A 15459-nucleotide genomic window follows, 5' to 3' on the forward strand; every position below is an offset into this window, starting at 1 on the left:
TTGACAATGGCATATAAAAAAAGGATTCCATATCCTGTCTCTACTACTTTCTAGCTGTGTGTTTCTAAGAAAGTTTTCTGATCACTCTGAGCTTCAGTTTTCTCATCTTTAAAATGGGACAATCAAATCTCCTTGCACACATAATGTAAAGATTAAATGAGGTACAAAAAAGTTTTTAACTGGATATCTGCATCATAACAGAGGACAAACAGAAATCTTTACCATTTCTTTATTATATTGGTTACAATAAAATTTTATCAAATATTTTTTGGCCCTGATCCATGGTAAAATGTAACTGTTCTCTGCCTTTTATCTACCTCTCTAGTCCATACAGTACATATATTTCCTTTTGTGTGATCTGCAGCATCTACACTCATGGATTCAAAAATGAACAGCTCTGTCATACTTGATTACGTCCCCTCCTGCCTCTCTTTCCTAGCCCAGCCAAGGATTTCCAACAAACTCTTTAGAGTTCTGGAACTTCAGAACATACCGTATTTTAGGGGACTTCTTAAACTGATTTTGCTGTCTTGAAATTAATTTAGAAATGCAATCACCAAACAGTTCAATAAAACACTTCTCTTTCCAGTCAACTGACAGAATAGTGTCACGATGTGGAACCTCTTATAAACTGAAAAGGGCATTTCCCTAAACATTCAGATTTTGTTCCTAACTGAATGAGGATATTAGGTTGTTAACATACAATTGGTCTATTCAGCCTTCTGAGACTTCTTTACAGAGGAGACAGCTGATTTCCTTTTTAGATCCAAGTACATTAAAGTTCACAATTAATTTAGATAACACCATATGAGCTGATAGTAAAATGTCTAGCAATTAAATAATGAATGTGAGGGAGCCACAGTGATCAGAGATATCAGAATACACCTTTATTATAATGATGTAAAATCAGTGTGTTTTCAGATGATTTAATTATAGATCGACAGTAAAAAGTGCAAAACCGTAGATTAACAATTTTTAGGTACCGCATATATTAAAAACTGTTTCCAAAACTATGATTAGTATTGAGCAGGTTAAATTCACCATCCCTATAAAAGAGAATTTGTAGATTCCAAATATAATAACTTAGTATGAATAGAGATAGAGGAGCTATGAGTATGATATGGGCAGATAATCTCTCCTTTCACATGAAATGAAGTGAAGCTGGCTAAGTAGTGCATGCATTTCTCAAAAGGCACCATGCTGTTTAGGTCTTGGAGGAGAAAACGTTGGTCCCAAGGGCTTGCAGTGACTGCAAAATGCAGAATCAACTGGTATTGTGTTTTTGTTTGTACAGTCTAGAGGGCACCGTTTACACTGCAGGATATGTAAATGGTGCTTCTCAGCCTGTGCTCCAGGGAAGCTGGTGGCTTCTGGGAACCAATAATGTGCTGCCTTTTCCTGGAGACAGTAAGATCCATGGGGTCAGACCCGAGTCTCAGACCGATAAAGACCTAGGAGTTCTTCAGTTTGGAAACAACTCTTTATGTCGAGGAGGAATGGTTCATTTATCTGGGAAGAAAGACATCTCTGAACAATCACACTCAATGCAGATGGCATTTTCGGTGATACCATCAAACATGGGAATTGATCAAATCCCAAACTGGAATTCCCTGGGTGGGGAGGAGAGGGAGGTGGGAAAAAAACAAAAAAAAACAAAAAAAACTTGGATGCACACATTCTGCAGAAAGTAGCTGTATGTGACTCTCAACAGGGAGGAGAGACGCTTTTCAAAAAATCTCAGAGCAACAGGTGTTTTCCCCCAGAGGGAGATAGCACAGTTGGTTTGGGAGCTCCATGGCCTTCTTGCTCACTGATGTGCTAACATTCTATTTCCCAACAGCCAGGACAGTTTGTCACATTGCTATGGACTGGATTCTCTTTAATACTTTTTTTTTTTTTTCTTAATGACAGTTAAAAAAAAAAAGAACGAAGAACACTGAATTTCATTTAAGCCTACCTGCTATCCCTTTTAGGCAGTGGCAAAAACTCACATTAACAGGCTAAACATGGGAGCACGTGGGGGCTGAATTCCATATCAGAAGTAGACAATATCATCCATATGCACAAAGAGCAGCAAACCATCCCTCTAACCAGGGAAGCATTGTTGATAAGATTACCTTTTTTTAAGAGGAAGAAGAATATCCTATCATTTACCAAGGAAGAGAGCATTGTGCAAGGGTTCGGGCAAACCTTAGCACCCCTGCATGAAAGTTCTTCATGATAATGAAAGGAATGAAAAAAATGAAAATATCTCCAAGAGGTGTGATTTTATACATTTTATTTTCTTAGCTAGATAACTAAAAGGTATAACTTAAAAATACAGGAAAGCTTAAGTAAAAGATGGGAATTGGGAGCTCCTGAATGCAGACATTTGAATCTAATTCTCACATCTTTGTCTGTGGTCCTTTCAATGTAGAGGTGTTAAGAATGACAGCAAAGACAGCAAGAACAGACTTCTTGTTACTGTGTCATCTTGGTGTTTAATTTCAGGGTTTATTTTGATGAGATCTTTTGGTTGGATAGATTAATTGATTGACTGATTGACAGAAAATAGAAAGCAAACCTATTCTCTTAGACCGATTTGGCATATTGTGGAAAGTATCATGTTCTCAATGCTTTCTCCATGTGGCCTCACACTATGAGCATTAGCTAGATGGGAAATTAGGCCACTGGAGAACCTAAAAATATTACACAGTTGGGGTAAAGCAAAGAACTTCTTTCCTTATCCAGAAAATGAGAAGCTTAGACAAATGTTACCTCTGGTCCTTCCAGGGTCCAAAACTCTATGTTTCTCTGATTCCTGGAGACCTATTGTAGGGAGCATTCTAGGAGATAAATACTAAATACCAATGACATATTTTTGTCTTCCATTTAACATAGATATCTGGGTATTTGTTTATTGTTTCAGATGTGTGCATTGCCTGTTTAATTCAATATGGAGTTTTACTGGCTGAGAGTTTGAGAACACTCTAAGCAGCTAATTTTAGCAGTTTATATTTAAACAATGCAAGGACTCACAGAATTTCAGACAACCAAGAAAAGGAAAGAGAAAATTTCCCTCCAGTTAAAAGGTTCACATTTATCCTAATCTTGTCACAAGTGTGATGCATTCCAAGTCTGGAGTCAGAGGTAAGAGGCTGTGTAAAGGGCACCCTGAGTCCCTCGGCACGGTCTCCAGTGTGCTACCAACTTTGCAGAGGAAGCCAAGGAGGCCCAGAGAGATTACCAGAAGCTTTGGCGAGAGGGAGTGGTTGACTAAGTATCAGGTCTGCTGTGTCCTAGTTCAGGTCTGTGTATTTGATTCTGAGCTACCTCTTGAAGTAGACCTACCGATTTGGCATTCACTAAGAGTCTATAAGGAAGAGCACCCTGATCTAACATGGCAGAAAGAGAATGGCTTTTGCAGCCAGGAATGCCTGAACCTGCCATTTTCTTAACATAAGACTTTAGGTGAGTCGTATATGCTTTCCGTGTTTAAATTTCCTAACCTGTAAAATAAGGGGATAATGATATGTACTTCAAAATATTTTTTGAGAGACTACAGAGGATAATATACATAAAGTGTCTTCCTGTCCCTGAGCCTGGTACAAAGTCTGAGCATCCAGTAAATAGTAGTCCTCTTGAACCATGTTTAAGGTTTTAAGGAATAGTACACACACGCATACACATACACACACAGAGCAGGCTCTTCAGTTCTCAAACCCTAGAGCTTTGACGCTGAGGGACGCTCCCTGAATGTACACTGAAAACATGAAGGAAGATGGACCTTAAACATATTAGAGATAAAAATTTTTTTTTTTTTTTAAAGATTTTATTTATTTATTTGACAGACAGAGACACAGCGAGAGAGAGAGCACAAGCAGGGGGAGTGGGAGAGGGAGAAGCAGGCTTCCCGCTGAGCAGAGGGCCTGATGCGGGGCTCGATCCCAGGACCCTGGGATCATGACCTGAGCTGAAGGCAGACGCTTAACGACTGAGCCACCCAGGCGCCCCGAGATAAAAATTTTAGTAGGGTTAAGTAGTAGGAAGAGAGGATATCATCACCACCTCAGCAATGATCGTGATACTGCTTACAGTGTGTGAGGCGCCATGCTAAGTACACGCATTCCTTACTGACCACATACATGTACAACACTCTGAAGGGGCTAGCACCATGGGTCCCATTTTTCAGAGGGAGAAACTGAACCTTAGGGGCTGTCATTGCTAGAACTAACATTCTTAGCCCTGTGCAATATTACCACACTATGAAAATGTTCCAGAAACTATTACAAATATAAAATTGCCACCAGAATTTTACCTTACACCTGAGTCAACTATGCACTGTTATACTATACGGAATCCAGAATGACTTCCTCATTCATTTGTTTGTGTATGGATTCATTCTACAAAATTAAGTGAGCACTCACTATTATGTGCCAGGCAGTATGCTAAATGCAAGGGCTAAAAAGATGAAAACCTACAGTCCCCGCACCTAAGCTGTTCAGGCAAATCTAGTGAAAAAATGCAACATGTTTAGGTTGGACCCCCACCCACATCCCCATCTGTGCTCCTCACTGTGATGTTCATCTAGGGACAAGCTCTTTGAGCCTGGGGACCATTCCCAAGGCGAGAAGGCTGCTTCCTATCTAGTCCCTATCTGCTTGAACAGTCCCAATCTATTGCTTCACCTCTTATTAGAGGCTCTTGTCTCTTAGCTCTTATACTGCTTGCTGGGATATTTAGGATTAGTGATAAATGGTAAGTTGAAGTGCTCTATAAAGTAGCTGTAGGGCATTTGAACTGGAAAAAAAAAAGGTGGAAGATAAAGCAATTTGCTAGTAGAGTAACAAGAAAAGATCTAACAGCCCAGAACATCATGCAAATTGCAGTTATTTCTTATCAGACAGTATTGTATAGGATTATTGACTAACTAAATTATGTTGCAACCAGATCTACAAAGCGGTGTATTTATGAGGAATACATCAGAATGTAGATTTTCATATACAGAACACTACTTTCAAGGGGTGCCTGGGAGGTTCAGTCAGTCAGTGTCTGACTCTTGATTTTCGCTCAGTTCATGATCTTAGGGTCGTGGGATCCAGCCCCGAGTCGGGCTCTGTGCTTAGTGCAGAGTCCGCTTGAGAGATTCTCTCTCCTTCTCTGCCTCTTTCCCCTGTTCATTCTCTCTCTCTCTTAAATAAATAAATAAAATAAAAAAATAAATAAATAAAATCTTTAAACAGTATTCCTTGTCATGGAATCGTATTTGTGTTTCTGACTCAGCCCCTACGGTCACATGAAAGGCACGGCCATTTCTTTTCAGCCAAGCAGGGAGATGCTGTGGTGCGGAGTGTAAGTCAAGAGAAAAAGAGCCGGGAGGTGGGGGTGACTTTCAGGAGTGGCACGTGAGCTAGGTCTGAACATGCAGGATCACATGCTGAGAACACATAGTTCTTATTTTACCAAACTCACAAATATACATCAGTTTGTTCCCTCAGTGCACTTCTTGTTAAAGAAAATCTCTTTGTGAAAGTCTTTGACAAACTATCCAAGCACAAAGGAATGAGTGGGACATGGAGAAGCCAAGTCTCAATAAAGTGGTGAGTCGCCAGGGGGTGGAAGAGATGTTATCGCTTCTACTCCTTGTTGGAAAATGAAGGGCCTTCCTTTAAATCAAAATTTCCCTTTGCTGTTAATATGATGACAGTCTAGAACACTCAGCCTCTGGCTGATATAGTGGCTTCTTGCTGGGTTTGGATTATTCAAGAGCTCTGCATTTAATCTCAGACGGCTGCCAGGGGTTTCAAGGAGAGCTAGATAGAGCAAGAGGCAGCCGTGGACTGCTGGAAGTGGGTGTTGCCATGCGAGGAAGTTAAAAGTTTGTTGACTTGCATGACCATCCTTTTTATTTTACTCAAACTGGCGTCCACAGAACAGACACAAATCAGCACCTTCTCTCAGGCAATGAAGTGAACAGGAAAAATGGGGAAGGGTTAAAAGGGAAGAAAGCGTCCTAAGAACAAGCTGGAAAGATTAACAGGCCTCTGAGCTCTGGGGGGACGTGGAGGGTGATCTAAGTGATACAAGTGAGCAAGTGTGAACGCCCACGAGCAAGTGTGAAAGCCCACGAGCAAGTGCAGGAGGCCGGGGGCCTAAGGATCAGCTCCCCCCACCACACACCAAACCCTACTTGCAAGTCCTTTAGAGGCCTGAGGGGCTGAGAACTGCTCCTCGCACACAGCCCTCAACCTATTTCCTCTGTCTCATTAAGCCTCTCCATGAAAGGTCAAGATTGTAATAATGTGAGGACTTTATGTTCTTTCTCTTGCAGAACTGGAGTTCAGGAGACAGAAGTGGGGTGTGGTGTGTGTGTGTGTGTGTGTGTGTGTGTGTTTTGCAGAAACTTTTTTTTTTAATTAATTAGTAAAAATTCTTCTTGGGCTTTAAATAATTCCTCAAGGGAGCTGCTAAGCCAGAAGCCAAAGAGAGATGGTCTTCCTCCTTCTGCAGAAGAATGGTCCCTTTTTCTTAAGAAAGAACCACTTACCATTTCTGGAGGCCCTCTCAGCCTCAGGAGTACTTGATTGTTTTGGGAGGAAATGGTCAGTCCCATTGCAAGCTGATTTTTCTCATTATAAATGAAATCTTCCAATAAGGGAAAATCTCATGAGTATGAAATTGTAAGACTATGGGTGAGATCCACAATATGTGTGAGTTCGATTATTACTACTTCAAAATCCATGTATTAGATCCTCCGAAAGCACACAGTAAAAACAGTATATTTTTAACAGTTACATATGTGATATCCAAATACATACAAAATATATTTATACACACACAGACACACTCATAGCCACTTTCAGATCTAAAGAAAGCAGACACTTCTCTGTTCACTATCTGTCATGCCCACAGCCAAAGTCCTAACTGGTAGGAGTTCCAAGAATCAATTATTCATATGTTCACTGCCGAGCACTTTTTATGGGTTGAATTGTGTCTTCCAAAAAGGTATGGTAAAGCCTTAACCTCCTGTACCTGCGAAAGTAACCTTATTTGGCTATGGGGCTGTGGCAGATAGAATTAGATAAGATGAGGTCATATTGGAGTAGGTTGGGCCCCTAATACAATATGCCTAGTTCCCTTATAAGAAAAGAAGAAGAGACACAGAGACAGAGTTGCAGAGATTCAAGTGCTGTTCCCGTGAGCCAAGGAACACCAAAAATCTTTGATCAAACACCAGAAGCTAGGAAAAGGCAAGTGAAGAATCTCACCTACAGGTTTCAGAGGCAGCATGGCCTTGCCAACACCATGATTCTGAACTTCTAGCCCCCACAACTGTGGGATAATAAAGTTCTGTGGTTCTTAAGCCACCCAGCTAGTGGCCCCTTTTTACAGCAGCCCTAGGAACCTGTTCCAACCCAGAAATGCTACTTTTGATGAACTGAATAGCCTCCACTTTCCAGAAGCTTAGAGTCAAGCCAAGAGTGGCCCCCACATTGCCACTCCATATTGATTCACAGAGCTTTTGAAGAGAATTAGTCAAGTTGAACCCTAACATTAAGGTTTCTCTTGGAATTCCCACCTCAAATCCTACAAAAGACAGCCAGAGAGATAAAAAGGAAAACACAATTCAGCTGGAAAGCTTAAGACCTTCTCTTTGTCAGAAGTTCTGGGTGTCGTTTATTTTAATTTGCCTTGGGACACTTAGAGTTTTGTCTTTCAAACTTACGTCTCCCGCCCTTATGGTCAGAGAGGCAGCCATGATTTTAGTTGTCTCAAGAATATTTCTGTGTTGGGCCACAATCAGTAATTAAATTGATTTACTGACAAAGCACCCTTCAGCTTCATAGTGAGTTCCTTGGAAGAATCTGCACTCTATCCAGGCAAAGGGAAACAAGGAAATTTGATCAACTCTCAGCAGTCAACCTGGATTTTCCCAACTGAGGAGTTCTTTTTTTTTTCCTCAAAAAATATGTATTCCTTGCATAACAGGGGTCATTTTGAACAGAATTTCTCAGACTTCAGGGTTGTAAAGGCCAGTAAAATTTAAAAGGAAAAGAAAGGTAGAATTAGGTGGCAAGTCTTTGGCCAAGTAAAATGTTTCTTATCTCTTATCATTAATTCCTTTTTTTTTTTTTTTTAAAGATTTTATTTCTTTATTTGACAGAGAAAGACACAGCAAGAGAGGGAACACAAGCAGGGGGAGTGGGAGAGAGAGAAGCAGGTTTCCTGCCGAGCAGGTAGCCCAATGAGGGGCTCGATCCCAGGACCCTGAGATCATGACCTGAGCCGAAGGTAGACGCTTAGCAACTGAGCCACCCAGGCGCCCCACTTATCATTAATTCTTAAAAATAAAGGAAACATTTTTACTTCACAAGGATGTGGAGATAAAAATCTCAGTTTGAAGGACAGTTGTTCACATGACAGGATGTGGGGACATTCTGCTGGCTTTGAGCTCCTTCTTTTTCATATTCCTCCACAGATCAGGGCTTCCTTATGGACCAGCATCAGTGCCTGGATTGGCATTTAGAAACCAATGACCTCGAGAATGTTACCACTATCCATCTTGCTTTGCCTCCACGAACACTGATAGGAGCTCCAGCCCCACCAGGAGAATGACAATTTGAGATTTATATACCACAGTTGAAAACATTCCCTCTCTCTGCTGGACACTAAGTGCATTGGGAGCTGAAGATGTGCTCATCCACCAAGTATTACCTGCACCAAGCAAAGTGCCCAGCACATGGGTGTTTAATATTTATCTGTTGATGAAAAGAAGAAAGGAATTGTAGACCTTGTTCTCATTTCCGACTGTGACAGTCATATCATTAAACTACTCAAACTATTACCTTTTTTTTTTTTTAATCCCTTGGTCATATTTGTCATTCTGAGAGGCTTATGTTGTCCACGTCCCCACTAAAGTATGACCAAATAGAAAACAAAAAAGAAGAGGTATGGTTAGAGAATGAATAGTGGCCAAAGGCTCAAAGATAAGATTAAGCCCAAGATTCAGTATAAAGAATGACTCCCAAAAATGAGAAACAATTTTTGGAAAACTACATATCTTGGAATCAAGAATCTATCTGTTACAGCAAATGTTTTATAAATGACAATTACATTAGAAACTCACCCAGAAACATCAACATGATTAGGAGGATACTTATTAATAAAATATAGGCGGCTCCTGATACATCCCAAAGTGCAGCACTGAAAAACAAATTCTGACCTTGGCAAGTCTAACATGCTATACAAATAAAATGAAGCAATGAGGGAAAATAAGAACTTGGCGGTGATGTTCACTGTGTTTTCACCGTCAGCTGAGTGCTCACTGCTGGAGTTCCCTCTACTGTTCTTAGGAAATTCCCACTGCATTCCCCTCATAGCTGTTGCAAACCTCACCCTTCATCTATCCTGCCCACTTCTTACTAGTAAGAGTAAATTCATTTAAGCTGAGCTCATTCCATCCCTGTCTCCCGTGGCCCCTCCTCCATGTCTCCCTTGATCTTGGCCCATCCTTCCAGATCCTACGGGATCTTGGTGCTTTCCCACTTGTAGATCTTTGGTCTCTTCCACTTGCCTTTATTTCTACCTATAAACATGCTCATGTCCAATTTTTCCCTTACAAAGAAAGAAAAAAACAAGAGAGACTCTTTCTTTCCTTCATTTTTTACCCTAGTCTTCTTAAAAGATTAATGCCTTCACCCCCACATGCATCCATTCCTTAATCCCTAGCACCCTGGCCTGTGGAAATATTCTAAATGCATGTTGACTTCCTACTTACCAAATCAAGAGATCTTTTTCTTATATCCTACTTTTCTTAATCTCTACAGTGCCTGACCCTGATCATTCCCTTTCTTGAAATGCTCTTCTGCCGTGATACTGAGGCCATTAGACCACCCAGTTTATTTATTTTTGCAGCTTCTTTAACAAATCCCTCCATCCACCTCTTCCCCTGTCATTAATTTTAGCCATTATCCAAGATCTTTGAATGACCCCATCCATTTCAATGGCTTTACTTACTTCCTTTGTACAGAAGACTTCCAAATCTCAAGTTTTATTTTTTTAAAGATTTTATTTATTTATTTGACAGAGAGAGACACAGCAAGAGAGGGAACACAAGCAGGGGGAGTGGGAGAGGGAGAAGCAGGCTCCCTGCAGAGCAGGGAGCCCGATGCAGGGCTTGATCCCAGGACCCTGGGACCATGACCTGAGCCAAAGGCAGACGCTTAACGACTGAGCCACCCAGGCGTCCCCTCATCCACTCTTTTAATTTAGTCAGAAACAAATTCTATTTCCTGGCATCCTTAATTTTGTTCATTACCACATGCTCTAGAACCCTCTTCTCCTTGGGCCAAGCCACACAGACTAAAAACTTATTACTTAGCCATCTTTGACTCCTCTCCGTGCTTGGCTGCTTCTCATCTTCAAATTCTTATTCTTATCAAGTCCAGCCATCAACTTTAACTCACTACCAACTCCCTAACCAGGCCTGCACAGTTGCAATCAATTTGCTGCCCTGTCCAAAAGTCCTGCTTTCATACTAATTTGCTTATCTTAAAAGAAATAAAATGTTCAAATAGATCAACATGAGGAATTAACAGTCATACATTTTTATAGCCAATAAAACGTCATTTTTTTCTGATATAAAAAGATGAAAATGTTTATGTATTCATTAATTTTTGTATTAACTTAGGCATTTAAGTCACTTCTGGATAAAGATACTATCATGCAGAAATGATACTGCCACATAAATGTTGTTGACTAGCCATATGAGCTTGCAAAATAACTATTTTATATCACCCTCAAATCCTTCCCCTTCAAGTTATGTGGTGCTTTGGGGGTGGGAGTGAGGGGAATGAATTGAATGATTCCTTTCTATATGTATTCCTTCCAGATCCAGCATCTATGTATATGAACACCTACTATTACCAAGAATTACTTTATTTGATCCTGTCCAGAACTCTGGACAGGTATTATTGCCCGTTTTATAAGTGGGGAAAGTGAAATGAAGAGAAAGGAAGTTATGAAATGTTGAAGTTCACTGTAGAGGTGGGATTCAAGCATGTATCCTGACTCCAGCATTAAGGTTACTTCTGCAATGTCAGAGTAGCCACTTTAAATGCTGTGGTTCTGGAAGTGTGATCCTATCGCCATGGAACTCTGAGAGTAAACCCAGAAGACATTGGTGTAATACCCATTGTCCCATGGATGTGTATATCCAGCCTCCACCAGGACTCGTTTTTCAAAGCCCCTTTGAATGTCAAGCTTGGATCTGTCAGTGTGGAAAGCACCCACCTGCCATGACTGAAGAGACTAAAACCATGAGAATCAGCATCTGCCTTCAGGTCCCTGTGAGAGCCCACACAAAGACAACAGGCAATGAAGGAAATATGCAGTGCTTTCTGTTATTATTGTTTTGTTTTTCTTTCCTTTAAAAAAGTGTTTAATGAATCCATTTCTTTAGAGATGAGTGAAAAGCTATATCAATAAAATAATAATACTATCAATATGGGGTGCCAGTAATTATTTGATTCACCTTTTTCATTCTCAGCCTGGACTCATATTCCCCTCTCTCTATGTTCCCATCAGAATTTCTTCTTCCTGAAGGAAATACCCACTGCGTGTGCACGTGTGTGTCCATGTGTGTGTGTGCATGTGCTTATGTGCACATGAAAGAGAGGATAGAGATGGGGGGCTGACTTTCTGGACATGAGAGTTTCCTTCTGAGAATATTCGGAAGCCCCAGTTTTAGCAGTGGATCCAAGCCTGTTCTCTACTATATCACTAATAGCAATAAACCTAATTTTTTTGTTTGTCTGTTCCTTAAAAAAATCTATCTTGGGACGCCTGGGTGGCTCAGTTGTTAAGCGTCTGCCTTCGGCTCAGGTCATGATCCCAGGGTCCTGGGATCGAGCCCCACATCGGGCTCCCTGCTCTGCGGGAAGCCTGCTTCTCCTTCTCCCACTCCCCCTGCTTGTGTTCCCTCTCTCGCTGTGTCTCTCTCTGTCAAATAAATAAATAAAATCTTAAAAAAAAAAAAAAATCTATCTTCTGCTTGATTGATTCCAAATTCAGTGGTGGGGAATAGAGGGGTATGTTAACTCTAATGTCTCACACTCACCACTCATAGGAATTCCCTGAGATCTATATGATCTTCATTTCACAGATGAGAAAACTGAGACTTACAGCCTTTAAGTAACTTACTTTCCCTTGCCTTATCAACAGCAGATTGGGCATTAAAACCCAAGTCTGTTCAACTCTAACGCCTGTGTGATCACCCACTGAATTATAGTGCTGGCGTTTAACCCTGGGTGATCCCACAGAATCAAGGCCTTGTCCTTCTGATGTTGCCACTGGCAGCCCAAGGTTGATAGAAGGAACTGGAGTGCGAGCCTCAGCAATCCCCAACCTGGGCCCCAGTCTTCTGGCAATAAGTAAGTAAACAACAATCTCCCTCTTCTTCTTTAAGCCCGTTCATTTAGAGCATTTCCATGCCATGAAAGTAGGCATCATGGTATGACCCACCCAGAACAGGTCACTTCTTTTTCAGGTCTAAATTCTCGCTATGAAATGCCTGGTGTTGCTCTCTGCAAGCACAGAGGTGCGGCCAGGGCTCAGTGCCTATGAGCTCTCCTAAGCAACCATGGGCGGGTTAGCACAAATGGCCCTACAATCCAGCATTAATTTCCTGTCTTCCAGTCTGAGGGCTCCTGATAAGCAGTTGTCTGGCTGAGGAGCCGAAGGAAAAGCAGGTTCCGGTCCTAGCAAACTCACTACTTTGCTCCCCCGTTGCCAGAGTTCTTCCCTCCAGCTGCTGCTGCCCAGAGCTTAGGATGATGGCTGGAGTCGGTTTCAAACGAGCCCCCCCACTCCCTCCACGTCACCCCCAGCTCCAGCTCCAGCTTCCGTGGCTTTCTGCTGGTGCCTCTGCCAGCTGGGCCATATACCACTTTAGAGAATCTCAACCATGATTGAAAAATGTCTTTCCACAGCAGGCAGAGAAATGAAATTTTCCCCTATTTCAATTATTTCCCCTTCTCAAGCAAAGAAATGAAAAACAACTCGGCTCATAAAGAATGAAAAAGAAATCCGGTTTTTTTTTAATTAAATTTTCTCTCCAAACTTAGAGAAGCTGAAGGTATTTGTGTGAATACTGGTACACAATGAGTTAATTGTTTCTTTTCTTTTCTTTCTTTCTTTCTTTCTTTCTTTTTTTTTTTTTTTGAGGAAATAGTCAGGTGGGCATTGTCCATGCCTCTCCTGCAGACATTCTCACCATCCCTCAATCCAGATAGCAATAAAAAAGCAGGATGAAAAGGGAGAGACCAGAACAAAAAGGGGGTTGTGACAGGGTAGATATATTTATTGAACCTCAGGAGCTGAATTCTGTATAGGCATTGGGAATGCAGGGCAAAGACAGAATATGGCCTCTGTTTTCAATGAGTTTATACTCATCAGACAAAAGAGTTTCACCCTCCTACATTTGCATATGAAACCACTCTATATGTTTCATTGTATCTTCCATTTACTTAGGCCTTGCAAATAAATTTCATCTTTTTCCCAGCCTCTCCTATTCTCTTCTTAGAAATAGCATGCTCAGAACTTTGCATCATCTTAGGAGTATCCAGGGCAGTGATTTAAGAATACAAATTTCATCTGATGTTGCAGGAGAAAAAATTGTTGACCAGAAACTGCTCTAAAACTTCACCTGTGGGAAGCCAGAAAGTGCTTTCAATGAACTAACAGATCTTCTGTTACCTCAGCTAAAATATGAATTACCAGATGGCTTTGGAGGAGCACTTCATTTGGGAAGTCTACTCTGCTCCCTCTTCCCACTACATTCTAGATGGAATTAGATCCCCTAATGTTTATGCATATCTCTAGAATAACACTTAACAGTTGCTATGATGACCAACAGTTGCTTGAGGATCCATGTTTGAATAATGGCATTCTCCGACCCTTGCAAGTAGAGTGACTGATATGTATTTCAGGAAAGAGGAAGGGGTGCAGTGAGGATGCAGTGCACATAAGTCTTTAGCCTTTCTGCATGAAAACAATGAGGCCTCTGAGATCTTTTGCGAACCACTTTATCTGCGGGTGATATGGTGCTGAGAGTGTCAAGCCTTTCAAGAGAGTAAGGAATCCCTGTGACTTGGGGTCCACTGCTAATCAGAATGGCAGTTGGTGAAGGGGGTATAGCTCAGTGGTAGAGCATTTGACTGCAGAATGGCAGTTGGTGAGGAAGCAGGAGTTCTCACCAGGAGCAAGGAGGGAGCAGGGGTCAGGTGCTGCCCCTCACTCACAAATTCCACTCACTATCCTAAACGTTTTTTGGTATTGTTCTAACCCATTAGAGAAGATTATTCCAGCCTGGTAGCTAAAGATGCTTCTACAGAGACAGTAGAGCAATTTTCAGAAGAAGAAAATGTCCACTGTGGGCTGATTTATCCTGTAGACTCTGTCCCTTACTGGGGCTCACTCCTAGCTCTAGAGACACCTTGCAGAAAGCATGGAATGGGGAAAGCCCTATACGGAAATATAAGGGCATCACCCACAGCCAGCATCCCAACTCTTCCTGGGACCAGATGATTTTGAACTTGAAAGGAGAGTGCTGTGTTCCAGTCCTCAAGTAGCTCCCCCCCACCACATAAATGCTAAAATTCTAAAAGAATAAAGCTAAATGAGGTTCAATTTGCTGGGGCAGAGGTTTGGGATAATGCCATGAATGCTGTCCCCGCCTTAGGAATTCCATTGTGATCTGAGCTCAGCTCTAAATACCAGCATGCCCTGAGAAATCTCACCAGCTTCACAGAGCTGCTTATGTTAACCTCTAAAGTGAGGAGTCGGGCCTGACACTTGTGCAGACCCCTCCTACCTTCTAACATCCAAAAGTCAAACTGAAAAGAAACTTCTCACTCCCCTGCCTCCTGCCATTAGTAATCAGCAAAACTCTTTTTACCAAAACGAAAAATCACTGGAAATATTAACAGGAGAGGTCAATATATTGAGCTGTGTGGCCTTTTCCTGTTCTGAAAATATTTCATGTCTTTATGTTCTTACACTGAGAAAAACCTGGTCTGTGCCAATCTACATCAAATGGCGAGGGGAGGCAAAGAGGGAGGAGGGACCAAACAAAACCTGTGATTCGGGTCTTTCAAATGGCAAACTCATTATGCCCCAGCGTCCTGACAGCCTCAGTGATGGCATGTCCTGTCAGAGGCCCTTCTGGCTGTCTCAAGCTCACACACACAGCTATGTGTCCCAGGGATCACAGCAGGTCTTGGCAACAGACACTGAAAATGTCAGAAAGCAAGGGGGGTGTATGGGAGATGTCACTGAGGGCTGGGGGGGGGGGGGGCTGTTGTAATGTCTGCAGTACAAACAAAACAACAAAGAGCCCAGTAGAAAATGGCCCACTTGGTTAGCAAGATGGAGGCAGGGCTGCGGGGGGGGGGGGGGAGGGAGAAGGGGGAAAAGAGGAAC

The 15459-nt window shown here is 41.8% G+C and overlaps 1 protein-coding gene across 6 annotated transcripts in view; it reads right to left on the reverse strand.

Moving 5' to 3' along the window:
- The window catches only part of OPCML (opioid binding protein/cell adhesion molecule like), a 1073077-nt gene that overhangs the window by 805551 nt on the left and 252067 nt on the right, over positions 1–15459 (reverse strand). The window lies entirely within an intron of this gene.

Source organism: Phoca vitulina, unplaced genomic scaffold (assembly GCF_004348235.1).
Source record: "Phoca vitulina isolate PV1807 unplaced genomic scaffold, GSC_HSeal_1.0 scaffold34, whole genome shotgun sequence".
NCBI classification, from domain to species: domain Eukaryota; kingdom Metazoa; phylum Chordata; class Mammalia; order Carnivora; family Phocidae; genus Phoca; species Phoca vitulina.